Genomic DNA, 16,522 nt, shown 5'->3' with positions numbered 1-16,522 from the left:
ATAATTTATCTTTTTTTTCTAGAACACTAGGATTTATTTGCCATTACCACAGATACCTATGTATCAAGACATCCTTATTTCCATTCTCTTCTTGTTACCCGCTAGAGTAATTACATCAGTCTTGCCTCTAAACATCAACTGTGTGGTTCTGTCACAGTTACAATGAAATCTTCGGTCTAATTTTCTGCTGTGTGCTCTATACTCATAGATGTCAAGGTGCTGCATAAATGAAGCCATAGAGGCCCTGTGGCTTTCACTGAATGCCACAGATTTGCAATTGGCTGCTGTAAGCCTGTAATTTTCTCTTTCAAAGTTTCCAATATTATTAACAAAAGCCCACCCAATCCACGGTCTCTATAATTATCGTTGTCCCCATACCATATAAACATACAGCCACTACATATCCTAAAGTCTGATCTTCCATATACACCACATCCCATTTAACCACAAGGGAATGCCTTAATAATATGTCACAGCATGCCAGAGCTTATCACTCGTCCCTTTAAACACCAGCAAAGAGATCTTTACAGCTGAGGCTCATCAGTAATGCAGCTTTAATAAATGAAACTAACGGTTCACTTTCTTGGGTCATTCCTGGTATCAACTGTCTTAGATTGAATTTCTGAGAAACAGAGCCTGAAGCAAATGCTATGTGTTAAAGCTTTATTCAAGAGCATGATCCCTGGAGCAGGCACAAGGGCAAAGGAAAGTGAGGCAGGGAAGAAACAAGAGCTTATATGGGGGTGCACTCTCAGGCTGACCACCACATGGTAGGAAGTGTGATTGGTTGCTTGATCACACCAGAATAACTTCCAGGAAGCCTTATTAATAACTGCTTCTCAGGACAGGTCATGAATACAAAGGAATGGAGAAAAATTTGTCTCCCGTTGGTTAAAGATTCACATTCAGAGTAATACTTCCTTCTCACTTGCAGGTGGCTTAGATGTAGGTAGCAAGTGCTTAAATGATATCTTATACCTCAGCATCAACAGAGAAGCCTGGGCAAAGGGCAGAAGTTATTCATTAGATCCATGAATAGAGTGGTGATAATTTTGGTCAGAATCCACACAAAGGGGATGCCTGTGCATTAACTGGGGGTGCATCAACTATCACCCCTGGCCAGCTGGAAGAAGTGAAGAAGATCTCGAAGGAAGATATATAAGTGATATCTGATAAAAATACTTACTAGCTGTCTGACCTGCTAGAGTTTGCTTTGTTCCTTTGATTAAGTTGCTTCCTCTATATCATAAAAATAATAATTGTAAAATCTTAATTAGTTGCTCTGCAAATTATATGGTGTCTTGTTTGTAAATATTTTTCAAAGCGCTTGGAATCTACAAGAAATATTAACTATTATTGCTATTTTCAGGAAGGTAAATCTTGTACTCTAAAGTAAAACTTGAAATATCCCTAGTTATTTCTTAATTCTTGTAAAATACTTTATATGTAAAGTATCAGAAAATATTGCTAGAGGAATTTGGATTATTTTGTGTCATGGAGCTGTGAAGGAAACATGCATTTAATATTGGATCAATTAGGTTTCTTATTTTTATTGAAAAATAAAGATAACCAACTTGCAAGATAGTCAACATGAAAGAAGAGAGCATCTTTTTTCTCTTGCCATTTTCACAAAAATAGAAAAATCCAACCATGCATTTTCTAGATACAATTCAAACTAGCAATGTTTGTGAACTACTGTGCTTGGAGATTCTTTCAACATTAAGACATCAACTCATATGCATATTATAGTAGAGATAGTTTTGTCTTCTTGGTATGCAGTATGTATTCTCTCTTCTTCTATCAGCTACTTAATGTAATAAGAATCATCTTTTTCATAACTGGGCTGTAATTGGGAAAGTTAATCCCACCCGTTGATCCAGGGCTAAATGTAATGCTGGTCTGGTCAATCCACATGTTCACTTCCCCATGGCAATTGACACAGGAAGGGTCACATGTCGTGAATCAGTCCAATGAAGATCAATCTTAAGATTCGTTAGAAATAGTATATGCAATGGTTGTCATGAATATAGATGTGAGACTGAACTTGCTGTGAATATCTTTCTATGTTGGAAATTTCTGTCTGAATGATGCCAAGAAAGGGAATGTAGAGTTAGTTACATTATGGCAATAAAAGGAAAAATTAAGGGAGGAGCATAATCTTGATGACAACTGTTTGAGGCCTGGTTTCAACTACACATAAAGTATCCATTATTCCTAAACCATTCAGATGTCACTACTAATACTACAACTGTAATTACTACTAATATTATCTTGATTTAGTCTTCTCTTAATTTTAATCAAGTATGTATTGATTCATTAGCTGTATATTTTGGTTCATTAATTATAATAAATGTGCTATAGTAATAAAAGATGGCAACAACAGAGGGCACTGAGTGGGAAATATACAGGAACTCTTTGTATTACCTTTGTAATTTTTTCGTAAGTTTAAAACTATTCTAAAATACAAAGCTTATTTAAAACAAGTATCCTGGGTAGTATGAATCTGCTTTGCTATGTTATACTGTCCAAAGATCCTCTTTCTAATAAACCTTAATCTTAGGTCAAGAAGGTAAAGAGTCCAGGCGCGGTGGATCACACCTGTAATCCCAGCACTTTGGGAGGCCAAGGTGGGCAGATCACTAGGTCAGGAGTTAAGACCAGCCTGGCCAACATGGTGAAACCCCATCTCTACTACAGATACAAAAATTAGCTGGGCCTGGTGGCACATGCCTGTAATCCTAACTACTTGGAAGACTGAGGCAGGAGAATTGCTTGAACTGGGACCCAGGAGGCAGAGGTTGCAGTGAGCCGAGATCGCGCCACTGCACAGCAGTCTGGGCTACAGAGCAAGATTCTGTTTCAACAAAAGAAAAGAAGGTAAAGAACATCCATTTATCTAATATTCATACTTAGGTAATTTGTGCTCCCTGAACCTGTGGACAGATAAATCTCAAAACACAACTACATATGGTCAATATGCAGCACAAAGTTTTTAATGAAGAGGAGTAAATGAAAAAGGATGAATAAAATGAAATTATAACAATCATTTTGATTTATAGGCTGGTAAACCATAGTCAGCTTTATATCTTTGTTTTTTATGATCCTAACATCTACTCTATTTACTATATAATAACTAGATGCAGGGTCCTTATTTTTATTTTCTCTGTCAATCCTGTATCAATCAAGGCTCAATAAATAAAGGTTTGTAATATTTTCTTATTTGGTGTTTCTTATATAACTTTTTGTCAGAGTATTTTTTAAAGAATATTGTGTATTTAAATTACAAAACCACCTCATCCCCAACTAACAGAGAGTTTTGTTTTTTTATTGTTGTTAATTTAGATATGCGCCCTCCGGTGTTTACTCTGTGGAGAAATCGGCATTTAATATATAACCTGAAGATGGTCAATAACTTCAATTTCAAAAGAATAACAAAAATGGTGTAACTAAACTGAGTACACTTAATTAAAAAATCCTAGCCCCAGTCTTATACCTTGTGTAACATGGCTTTCATTTAGCCTGCTTTGATCTCTTTTCTAGGATTTTTAAAATAAAAAGGACCTAGTCAATTTCACATAGGGGCAGGGAGGATGTATTAAAACTTCCAGAGGCTCTTCATATCTCTAAGGGCAAGTCTCATGGCATTCATGCTCATAAAACTCAGAAGGAATACAGAGAAAAATAAATATAATACTTATAAATTAATATTCAAAATAAAATGTAGATGTCTATAGACTCAAAAAACAGGGATTATTGTGAAAAATGATTTTCTTTTAATTTTTCTATAAAACATATTATTGTCTGGTCCTGGGAGTTTAGATAATAGAGTTTGATGTAGTAGAATTCCCAGGAAGAGGAGTGGGGGAAATAAATGAAAATCCTTTCACTTTCAATTCTACAGGAATTTGAAAGAAAAAAGTAGATGAGCAAAGACATTGAAGAAGTCTAGATCAGGATGGTCATATGATCTGATTTCCCAGCACTGAAATTGCAAAGCCAGCAATGTTTGGAGAAGCATGAATTAATTTGAATTTGAAGTCAACTTCGTGTGGGATATTGCCCAGCCACCTCCTTGGGATGCAGGGAACAGAATCCTGCATAGTGTTCCTGTGGTAACATTGGAACCTTGGGCACGATTGGAAGGTAGAGCTGTGTTTTTAGGGAAAAAGAAGGTCTAGTTTGTGTTTCAATTACCTCTGTGTTCCTGTGTGTCACTGACGTGTAGGCATCAGAGGGCAACGTGACCTCCTGTGATTGACGGCAAGGTAATCTCATAGGAGATGCCATTAGACCAAATAGGTCATGTGTTAGATGGGAGAAGCAGCAGAAATTTGAAGTCAATTCAAGAGGGAAGAGCCTTAGACACTATTGAAACCATGAAATAAAAGATATTGCCAGCTTGTTGCCAACAAAATCACCAGCTATCACTAGCTGTTGCCAACAGAATCAGGCAAAACAGCGGCTCAGTTAAACAGTACTTTAGCGTAAAAGCTAGGGCATATTATATAGTAGCTGAACTAGGCTCTTTCCCCATAACTGAAGGTCATGTCATCAGCTATGCCTCTATTCTTATATACCCAAAAGGTATCTTAGAGAATGTAAGAGAAGCTTGATGCATTTTGAATCATTCAAGAAGACACATTTGCTAAAGAAAAAAAAAGATAATAAATTAGATAATGCTGAGACACAAATAAATGTAGTCTTTACTTAATTTTACTGCTGCCTAGCTATTGGAGGGTAGGAAGCAAGATGGAACAGTTATAGAAAAATGCAGGATCTTTATTCCCTTTGCACATAGGAGCATAATGTGAATCTTTCTGCAATCCTGCAAAACACGTTTGTGACTTCTCAATTTCAGATGATTTTATCATCAAGTCAGCTAAATTCTCTCAATCTCCAGTTTGCAATCAATTTCTAGATACAATCTCCAAGTTCAGTTTGAATTTAGCACCAAATCTAATGTTTCTATCTTGTTGCTATGTTCCAGATATCTTGAAACAGCCTTGAGTAGTCATTGTCCCAGATCCTGTCACTCTAGTTGCTATATCATAATAGTTCTAACATGATTGAGCTATATATTATTTTTTACAGATTTTTCTTTCCAATTTACTTCCTCAAAATTATTCTTGTGAACTTTGCTGCTTTCTCCAGTTATTTTCAACTATAATATTTCTCATTGCTGGTATCCAAGCCACATTTAATACTGAGTTGTGTGTCATATTGTTTGGTCTCCTTTCCGTCAACTTCTGCTCATTATAAAACTGGCAATCTTGAGACTGGTGTGTATATGATCTTCCTAAAATAACTTCCCTGCATCTAAAAAGGCACAGATGGAAGATACATAAAACTAACTGGAAAAATGGTTAATTACTAGGAAACACATACAGAGCTGATGACACAGATTTACATGCAGGAGTCAATTAGCTAATGATTAGGGACACGCAAAAGGTGTGAAAAGGGCTGCATCTTCTGATCTTCCTTAGGTCATTCTTACCTCTTTGCTCTCATAGCACATTAATTGCAACTCAACCATAGCACATATTTCATTCTCTTGTCCATTTCTGCAAGGGGTTTATTTGTCTTCTTTCTCAACATTCTTATGTTTCATTTATCATTCTCTAGAATATTTTATAGGGCACTGCTTTACAAGATATAGATACTGAATATTGCTTGCTGAATTCAGTAGCAACCAATTTTATTAATTTTCAGAGAAGATACGTGTTCTACTTCTATCTTCAATATACACATACATTGTAAGCACAACTTCTACATATTAAATACACCTAAAATGAGCATATTAGCTGTATCGTACTTATAGAAATTAGGTGAGGGTGTGAGGAGCATGAAGCAAAGAAAAAAAGAAAGGAACAAGGAATTATCCAGACAGAAAAAAAAAGAGATAAACAGCCATTTTCATTTTTCTGAAGTCTTAGATTGAGTCATGTATGTTACTACAGCCTTTTGTGAGAGGCATGATGTGCCAATAGGACATCCCTGAATGCCATAATTCTAATTTTATGGGCTCTAGCACAAGTATTTAAAGTGAAAAGTAAGGCCGCCTTGAAAGCTTTTCCTTTAAGAAAGGGAGGTGTGCAAACAAACATTTACTGTGAGTCTAAAATATTCCAGGGACTAGGAAGGGTGTGCCATTTACCATTTTTTCTCAGAGAGTTCAGACAGTCTCTACAGCAACTGAAACAATCATATATTTTACCAAAATAATTACTCAAGTAGCTACTTGAGAATTTATTTGCATCACTGTAGTGGTTTTGCAAAACAGTGTTTGATTTGTAACCCTGAGCTTAGTTGATTCCAAATATTTTTCAACAATTTCTCCCTCTGGTCCATATCTCATTCCAGTTCTCCCCAGTCAGTCTTCAAATTAAGAGTCTCTGATCATCCTTTCTTTCAAATTTGTAGTTTTGTCAGGTCTTCTTCTTTCTCAGTTCTAACTGATGTTGGTAATTTATTGTGCCTCTGAAACGGTTTTTTTTTTTTTTTTTTTTTTTTCCATTTTAGAGATTTCTTTACATACTAAACCTCTTCTCAGCAGGTTCCTTTACCTCCTTGGAAACCAATGTAACCAAACAGCAATGTTAATTAACACTTCTGTTTTACCATCACACAACTGTTATACCTATTTTACAAAACAGCACAGAGCATTACGTATTGTTTTCTGAGGTGTAGTTTATTTTATGCTGTTATTAATCCAACTGCTGTTTGATGGATTCATTTATTCTTCATAAAAGCCTCCAAGGTGCCAGGCACTACTGGGATGGCTGCTAACTGTGTAAAGGCAGCCCCGGGAGAGCTCAGGGCATCATGAGGGAATCTAATACACTTGGAGTCCAATGTTGCATGTGTTGGGAGAGAGACTTCTCTAAACACAGGAGACTTAGAGAAGGAAGACTCATTCCACTATGGGTGTTGATGGTGTTGTGAGGCGCCACCTAGAGCCTCTTTCTGGACTGAGGCTCTTTTTCTGCTTCCTACTGGGATAAATTCCTCCTTAGTAATTATCCTGAGGTGAAGAGACCCCCTTTGTCCAATGTCATGGTTCTTCCCCAGGGTACGCCCTTATTCAATATTATTCGATGACTTGCCTCCCTTTCTTCAAGTAGAGATATCTTTGAACGTCCTTCCTGGCTCCAGCTAACCCCGTAGGATTGGCTGAGGGCTGTGTTCTAACTGTATCATAGTTCACTTTCTCCTCTGACCAATACTGCTTCCTTCATTTCTCATATGCATTGTTGCTGAAAACATCTCCAATAAACTTCCTATAAATACGTCTCAGAGAGTCACAGAGACTTCAGCCTACAATAAAGTTGAATTGGGGAAAGTCTATACATAATTTTGAGGGTAGTCCAAGCAAACGGCACAGACATGACGTGGTATTGTGTAGGGAGTAATTAAAGGTTTGACTTTGCAGCCCCAGAGAGTGTGTTTATATGTGATGGATGTATGGAAGATTGGGGTGGGGTGATAGTGTGGGCGCTGGCCAGCATTGAGGCTCAAGGTGCAGGAATATGCCTGTTGTTAAGAACCAGGGAAGCCTTGCTAAGGAGTCACTGGAGGCTTTCAAACAGAGAAGTGACATGAACAAATTCCTCTAGGGAGAAAATTGTAACAACCATATAGAGAAAGGGAGAAAGGATTGAAGACAGTGCGAGCTATGACGGGAGTCAATTAGAAAGATTTTATGGTAGGTCACACTGAAAAAAAAGAAAAAGGTAAGGACATTTGAAGTGAAATATAAAGGATTTATTGACTTAGGTAAAGGAGATAAGAGAAGGCGAGTAATCAAAATAACTTCAAGAATTCCAGGGCCGGGCGCAGTGGCTCATGCCTGTAATCCCAACACTCTGGGAGGCTGAGGCGGCCGGATCACAAGGTCAGGAGTTTGAGATCAGCCTGGCCAATATGGTGAAACAACCTCTCTGCTAAAAATACAAAAATTAGCCTGGCATGGTGGTGCATGCCTGTAATCCCAGCTACTCGGGAGGCTGAGGCAGAAGAATTGCTTGAGCCCGGAAGGCCGAGGTTGCAATGAGCCGAGATTGTGCCAATGCACTCCAGCCTGGATGATATTTAAAAAAAAAAAAAAAAAATTCCAGGTGGTGAAATTGGAGAATTCTTTGACAAAGATGAAAAATACAGGAAACAGTGAAAGAATTTAGACTTTATGCTTATATAATTACCTTCTATAATCCTCAGAACCCAATACCAAAAATGTGGAAAAAACACAAAGTTCATGGCATTGTCAAAATGAAAAAAAAAAAGAATTCATGTGAAAGCCTTAGAACAATGCCTGGCATATAGTATGCCCTCCCTTTATTAGTTTGATAATGAGGTGGATCTTTACTATATCAATCTAGAGATGGATAAAGAAACCACATACTGTTAAATGTACTATTTCTCTTTGAGAAGTATGAAAATATATTATAAATTTTAGATGATCCTCAATATATTTTGAAAGCTAGCACCCCAACAAGCAAGAATCTCAAAAGCAATTTTCTATTTTATGTTTAAATCATTGTTACCTACACTCTTGTTTCCAAGGTCTTATGTCATGGTTGAGAAATCAATAGCAAAAAGCAAGTACTTCAGTAAACAGTAAGTCAAGAACAGCGTCTAATTCTGCTCTGCAAAGTTCCCAGCACTCTAGAGGTACTCAAATATGAAATGACATCTTTACTTTTCCTAAGCTGAAGATAATTTAAGTTTTTAAGTATCATCATCAAACTTGGGTTGCCAATATGTAATGTTCCCTCTTAGTAATTAGAGCCAGTTTTTACTGACTGTTCCTTGTATGCCAAGCACTAAACGAATCTTTTATATATATTATCTGTAATATTATTAGTATTCCTATGAGACTTTGATTCAGATTTTTAATTCCACCTGAAGATTTTGGGTGTTGAATAATTGGCTCAAGGTCATTGCAGACTTTGGATTGCAGAGTAGATTTTTACCCAGGGCTGTGTGCCTTTACACCTGACTAGCTAAGTCATTCCTGAAAATTATCCTGCCAATCCAAAGTGCAAGTCAGAAGTGAATGATGCTTATGTTTTTTGCCTGTTAATTCATTGGATTGCTTTCCAGGTTCATAAAAACACCACTAAAAAGTAAGTTAGTGAGGTAGAGATGTGGCAATTAATAGGTTCATACAAAAGATATTGCCTGTTGAAGGACACTGAGCATGTCTGGTAATATACAACTGTTTACATTTTTCTGTGCATACCAAAAATAAGGAGCAGGCAATAGTTGGATTAGCAATCAGTGGAACTTAAAAGGAAGAAGGCAGAATAAGACAAGAAAGCAAAATCATCCTCAGTATGTGGATAATTCACTGCATATCTTTTGTGTGTGTGCATTTAATTCAAAGCATGTGATACTTTTGCTTCATTTTATACCAGATTTTCGGTAGTCTCTTCTCTCACACCCAGAAGAATGTGTGTTAGATTTGGCATGATTGATGTAGATGTAGCTGCTACCACTGTACCTGTCATTTAGTTGTTAAGAAAAGTGCAGTCATACAACTTTTCTGTTGGGCCCTATCACCTTTCTTTATACAAAAGCTGTCTTTCAAGTACGACAGTAGTGGCCAAGATGAGCAGGAGAAGCACTTTAAATGTCAAACTTCTATGGTAGTTTTATTGAGCTATACACATTTTCATGGCCTTGCTGCTTTTACATGCATTGGAGAGGTGGATAACTATTAAAAGTAATGAGAAAACAGTATCATGGTTTTAAAAGATATAATGAAAATTTAAAAGATACACTGAAAATATTCTTTAAGGGTAATGAAATAATTTTCATTTATCTGTGGAATATTGAAAATGTAATTACTTTGCTACATAGAGGACAATCAATATTAAATAAATACAGTGATGCATATTTACTTCTATGTTTTTGTTATACATAGCACTAGTAACATGAAAATATGTTTTCAATGATGAGCAAAAAATAGTAATTACCAACCGGGCATGGTGGTTCATGCCTGTAATCCCAGCACTTTGGGATGCTGAGGCAGGGAGGTCAGGAGTTTGAGACCAGTCTGGTCAACATGGCAAAACCCCATCTCTACTAAAAATACAAACATTAGCCAGGCATGGTGGTGCGTGCCTGTAACTCCAGCTACTCGGGAGGCTAAGGCAGGAGAATCGTTTAAACCCAGGAGGTGGAGGTTGCAGTGAGCCAAGATCATGCCATTTCACACCAGCCTGGGTACAAGAGTGAAACTCTGTCTCAAAAAAAAAAAAAAAAAAAAAAAACCAGTAAATAGAAATTACCACAACCCTTCCATTAGATATAGCTATGAATATAATTTCCAAGTATAATTTTCAAGATTTATTTTACACTAAACCTAAACACATTAAAAATAAGATAATTTTTAAAGCTTTAAAAAGAAATTGGGTCAATTTGGGGTCTATAGGAAATATTCACTTTTATCAGGTGTTATACATATTTTTATCACTTCCATATACCACTCATGCTGTGTTTATGTTTATATGTAAAATTTCAGCTTCTGAGTAGTTTTAAAATAAATCACGCTAACATAAGTAATATCTTGCTTGCAATGATTATTGAATAACTCCTGGTCAATTATGACAAAACTCAGAAAGAACCCATGATAATCATTATTATTGATTTTACAGTTTAAAAAATTAAGTTGACCTTAGATTTCTCTTATCGAAACCAATAAGAGTATAGGAAAGACAGAAAGGAAAACATCAATCACATTTCATGAATTTCAATCTAACTTGAGAAGAATGTTAATAACATAATTTTTTTATTTACAACTTTAGAAAATAAAGTGGATTTTGTTGCTAAAGAGCACAAAATGACAGTTGACTTTCTAGTCCATTAGCAAAATGTAAAACGCAATGCTAAATGTCACTATTGCCTTCTTCAACTCTACTAAGTATGGTTTTAATATTGATTCTTGCACATGTCATATATTCTCTGGCATTCAGTGCTTTTGATGACAGGTTGTATTACAAATGACTCATATCTTTCATCTTGATCTTTAGATATACATTTTTTATACATTTTTATTATATTGCCTGTCTTCCTATAGTCGGGATTATAAATGCATTTTACATGTTGGAAAGAGACAATTTTATTACATTAAATTTAATGCACCAGGAGAAATAGAAATAATGAAAAGAGAAAAGGTTAAGAATAATGTCTGTCTTATGGCCTAAGGTACAACTATGAACAATAATAATAATAATTGAAAAAAAAAAACCAAGGCCTCATCTGAAACATAATCCATTAAGGTAATTTTAGAAGCAACAATAATACTTTAAATTTGTACAGAAATTTAGTTTCATAGTGCTTTTACGTTACATTGTCTTATATGATCTTTGGAACCAATCTGTGATATAGAAATATTATTATTTTTTCTATTATCCAAAACCAGTTACTAACCAGTAATTATGAACAATTATGTGATTTGTTCAAAGTTGTAGGGCTAATAACTGGTGATATCAAAATATGAAAGACGTCATGTTCCCAAATCTGTAATTTTATTTTATACTCCACTATGGATTAATTCTGTCTAGAGTAAATATAAGTTAAAAACAACATATATTAGCCAAGAAATTTTAACTTGTCCCTCTTTTCTCACTTTTTGTTCTCTGTAATCCAGTAGGAAAATGTTATAACTTTGTGCCTGGAAAAATGTTCAACATTTGAGAGAACTCATCCAGTGATTTTGAATTGACAGAAAAATGAATTAAGACAAGATTCCATGCTCTTGAATATAGTGCCAAAGAATTGCTGATTCTTGAACATTCCCATGAGTGCTCTGAAACTAGCTAATTTGTGCTTTCCATGTCACTGTAATTACAATGTTTTGTTTACATGTATAGTGTTATATAGTGATTGGCTAAATTATCATTTGACCTTGCATATTTATGTTTATGTTAAATAGTGTACAATGACTATCCAATGCAAATAATATGGATATATCATACTAATGGCCAGGAAATTTTTTTTTTCTTCTTGGCTTTAATTCTTTTGACTACCTTACAAATAATAGCAATAACAGATTATATTTACTTAAATTTAGTTGAAAGGAGAATTAGATCTATTGTTTTTGCAGGTCTGATCTGGAGACTATGAGTTCCTATTATATTGACCCATGGGTCATATACATTACATTAGATACACATATTTCTTGCCTCACTGGAACGCAATAAAATTCAAATAGCATTGAACTATATAGGCTATGTAAAGTTTCATCTAATTTCATATAAAAACTAGGTTTACTGGGTATACACTAATAATTCTCAAATGAATATGCATTACCAATTACTTTTAACAACCACGAATAGCCTAATAATACTTTAAATGTATGCATTGTTTTACTGTATATATTGTATGTAGAGGATCATTCTTTGATCCTCATGATAGCCTCAAGTCATGCAGAATTAAGCTTTTTTCAGGTGTTTATATGTGGCAAAACTAGTAAGATACCCATCCAACTCATTAAATCCTTCTGTACCCATATAAAAACTATAAATCTCAGCCTTACTTGCAGTTATTTTTGTAATCTGGGCCATGTAACTGGGTTTTAGCTAATGCAGTGGTGTAGAAGGGTATTCTATGCCTAGACATAAGGCTTGCTCTGTCATCCTCCATAATCTCTTCTACTTGAAAGAGCATGGGAGTTATGCTGAAAATAGTGATATTATAAATAGAAATAGCCTAGATTTTTGAGTCGTTTTCTGGAAGAATCCAAGAGAACCTATGGTACACATTGGAATTTGAATGGATAACAAACTAATTTTTGTCGAATGAAGTCATTGAGTTTTATAGTTTAGTTAGCACTACACCAGCATCCAGTCTACCTATCTGATATATCACGCTGTTTTGGTTACTGTAGCGCTTTAGTATAGTTTGAACTTCGGTAAGCATGATGCTTCCAGCTTTTCTCTTTTTACTTAGGATTGCCTTGGCTATTTGGGCTCTTTCTTTGGTTCCATATCAATTTTAAAATAGATTTTTTCTTGTTCTGTGAAGAAGGTCAATAGTAGTTTATGTAGAATAGCATTGAATCTATAAATTGCTTTGAGGAGTATAGCCATTTCAACGACATTGAGTCTTTCTGTCCAAGAGCATGGAATGTTTTTCCATTTGTTTGTATCATCTCTGATTTTTTTTAGTAGTAGTTTATAGTTGTCCTTGTAGAGATCATTCACCTCCCTTGTTATCTGTATTCCTAGGTATTTTATTCTTTTTGTGGCAATTATGAATGAGAGTTTGTTCCTGATTGGACTCTCAGCCTGACTCTTTTTGGTCTATGGGAATGTGAGCGATTTTTGCACATCGATTTGTATCCTGAGACGTTGCTGAAGTGGTTTATTGGCTTAAGAAGCTTTGGGGCTGAGACGATGGGGTTTTCTAGATACAGGATTATGTCATCTGCAAACAGGGGTAGTTTGACTTTCTCTCTTCCTATTTGGATGCCCTTTACTTCTTTTTCTTGCCTGATTGTTCTGGCCAGGACTTCCAATACTATGTTGAAAAGAAGTGGTGACAGAGGCCATCCTTGTCTTGTACTTGTTTTCAAGGGGAATGCTTCCAACTTTTCCCTATTTAGCATGATGTTGGCTGTAGGTTTGTCATATACGTCTGTTATTATTTTGAGGTATGTTCCTAAACCCTCATGGCACAGGTGTACCTATGTAACAAACCTGTGCATGTACTCCTGAACTTAAAACTTTTTTTGTTTGTTTGTTTGTTTGTTGTAAAAAAAAAAGAAATTAGGGAGTGGATAAGAGGAAATTGAAATCAGAAGCTAGAAAGTAGGTGAATCAAGTCATGCAGTGGCAAAAAACCTTGATTATCTGTGGTATATTTGAAAGCAAACTGTGGGCCTATTAAGCTTGTGGCTCTCAAGGAAAAAAGTTGGAAATCATTATCTTAGCACACTTTCTTGTTTGTTATTGGTATAAATAGATAAGAAATTATAAACAATAATGAGTTTAAGGTAGAATTTAAAAGGTCATGAGCAAATTGCAGTGTTGAAAAAGCTAACTGCTGCTATATTCCAAACAATAAAAAATTAATTTAAGATATATACATTTTTCCACTATCCCAGTAAAAATTTTCAGTTGTTTAAAGTGACCCAGGGATAATGTCAGCATAAGGTAGATAGCCACTACTAAATTGAGTGAGACAGATGTGATAGTGAGAAAGTAGAACAATATAAGCAGATTTGAAAACCATGTCTATTAAAAGAACTTAAGTTTGGAACAGACAAGAACCAAATATATTTGACACCTACAAAGTTTTAAGGAAAATAGGGACCATAAAAAAGTTAAGATATGTTAATGCTTAGAACTCTTAAGCATTCATCCTTCATGAGCAATAGGCACATTTCAAAAGCCTCTAGCTCTCCGGGAGTTCAAGCTCTTCCAAAACCACTTTAAATGATAAAGTGAATAATGAACTACGAGGAGCTTTCCAGGATGTGGAGCCAGGACCAAGAAAAACTATGGACAAGACAGTTTGTCTCATACAGTGGATTTAGAGATTGATAAAAAAAAAAATATCAAATAACTCCCTGACACTTCTAGGGTGTAGGGACTTCACAATATCAGCTCACTGGTGTTTCAGAATTACTAGAGACTGATGACTATAAGGTCTCCTCCTAATGCCCTTTCCAAATTGAAGTATTTATTCTGGATATCCAGGCTCTATGCATGGTGTGTGAATTTATCTGTCTGCAGTCAGATGACTAAATTTTCTGGTCAAGAGGCATGATCATTTAGACTTCTAGAAGAATATACAGGTTTTCAGGATCTAGTGCTCAGGGCTGTGTATGACTTAAAGATCATGGAGTTTAAATTGGATTTAATAACTGGATGAGTCTCTGTGTTGTCCTCCTTAGGAAAAAATAAATTGTGTTCTATGTGTAGGAAAAAAAGAGAAACAGATATTTGGTGAACATAAAAGGGAATTATAGCAGAGACACTACATTACCAACTGCTCTAGCTAGTTTAGGACCATATAACTGGATAGTGGCAATGTGACCACCATCATTAGTGTGGCAACAAGTGATATGTACTATTTCTAGGCCTGATCATGAACCTCCTTGCACAATCATTCACATTGCCTTTCACTTTTTGGATAAGCAGAAAGGCCACATAAAAGATGGTGGCATAAAATGCCAGTTACCTGGTTCACTCTATTACTGCTTGGAGGATGGTCACCAAGAAAAACTCCCTACCTGAAAAGGATTCTGTATCCAAGAAGATAAGTAAGTTTTACAGCTTAAAATTACTAAGATTTGGGTGTCTGTTTGTTACTTGAACACAGCATAGCCTGTCCTATCTAATAAAATGTCTTACTCAGCTAACAGATGTAGCAATGTTTCATAAAATTTTGTGCATCAAGCACTTAGCACAGTTCATAGTATAAAGTAAGAACAAACAATTTCTATTCAGTGGGTATTTGTTTATGTAATGAGTTAGATTAGAAGTTCAGACACATAATATTTTACAGATGAGAAAACAATGATCACCCATATGCAGTGAATTGAATTATTGTTCCCAATTCTTCACCTCCCAGCAGCAAGGTTGTAAATGAACCACCTTTCATTTGCTTTTTTTTTTTTTTTTTTTTTTTTAAGTGCGGTGTCTCTGTGGGGTCACAATGTATTTGCCTAACCCATTGCTATTGGGATTGCCAGGTGACTTGCTTTAGCCAAAAGGATGAGTGTGTAAGTTACACCATGCTAATTCTCAGTTAAAGAGTTAAGAAGTGTTTTTGTTTCCGCTTGCCTCTCAGGGCTTCTTTCAGGTCATAAAAATAGTGCATCCAGGGAGCTGCTAGTTTCAGAAGGAGATGTGAGAAAACAAGAATCCACCTGAAGACTGGAGCCCAGCTCAGCTGAACCATTGTAATCCAGCTAAGATTGCTAAAACTTCAGGAACTCACAGACCTGAGAGCTATAAAAAAGAAAATAAATAAAAATAAGGTTGTAGGAGAGAGAGATTTTAAGGTTGTTTGCTACACAATGAAAAGTGACTACTACAATGAATTTAATAGCTGGAAATTGAATTTAGCCTTTCACTATACAATGGGAAAGATTCATTTTAAATTTAAACAGTAATTCTTCTATTTAGTCCCTATTAAACGCTGATGTTGGAATGGATCTTTAGTCTTTAAACTGTTTTATTTTTATTTCTTGATATTTATTTCACGCTGTAATTTACCATAAAAAAGGACTTTTAACTTTTAAAAAGTCATCAATCAAAAGAAATTTGTTTCCCCAATTACAAAAATTGACAAGATAAAGAAACATAAATAAAACATTTAAAAATGGCCATTTTAAAGATTGCTACTTTTCTCCTCTTATGAAAATATTCAACTCTAATGGATTTTGTTAATATCTCTCAGGTGCTCTATGGCATTTAAGAAATAACATTCACTGGAGTTTATACAATATAACTATGCAATTACTTTTTCTATCTTCAATGTGTAATGTGGGGAAATGCTCATTTATTTTTTT

At 35.3% G+C, this 16,522-nt stretch overlaps 1 long non-coding RNA gene across 1 annotated transcript; it reads left to right on the top strand.

The window, feature by feature from the left end:
* The first annotated feature begins 4,179 nt into the window (after positions 1–4,179).
* Positions 4,180–16,264, top strand: LOC131382021 (uncharacterized). The gene is made up of 3 exons (XR_009211171.1): positions 4,180–4,265; positions 8,560–8,667; positions 15,799–16,264. It is a non-coding gene; the product is annotated as an uncharacterized LOC131382021 (long non-coding RNA).
* The last annotated feature ends 258 nt before the right edge of the window (positions 16,265–16,522 follow it).

This window comes from Hylobates moloch, unplaced genomic scaffold, assembly GCF_009828535.3.
Source record: "Hylobates moloch isolate HMO894 unplaced genomic scaffold, HMol_V3 SCAFFOLD_19, whole genome shotgun sequence".
Lineage (NCBI taxonomy): Eukaryota > Metazoa > Chordata > Mammalia > Primates > Hylobatidae > Hylobates > Hylobates moloch.
The sequence above is the reverse complement of the archived record's forward strand: the minus strand, read 5'-3'. Positions and strand labels throughout refer to the sequence as shown.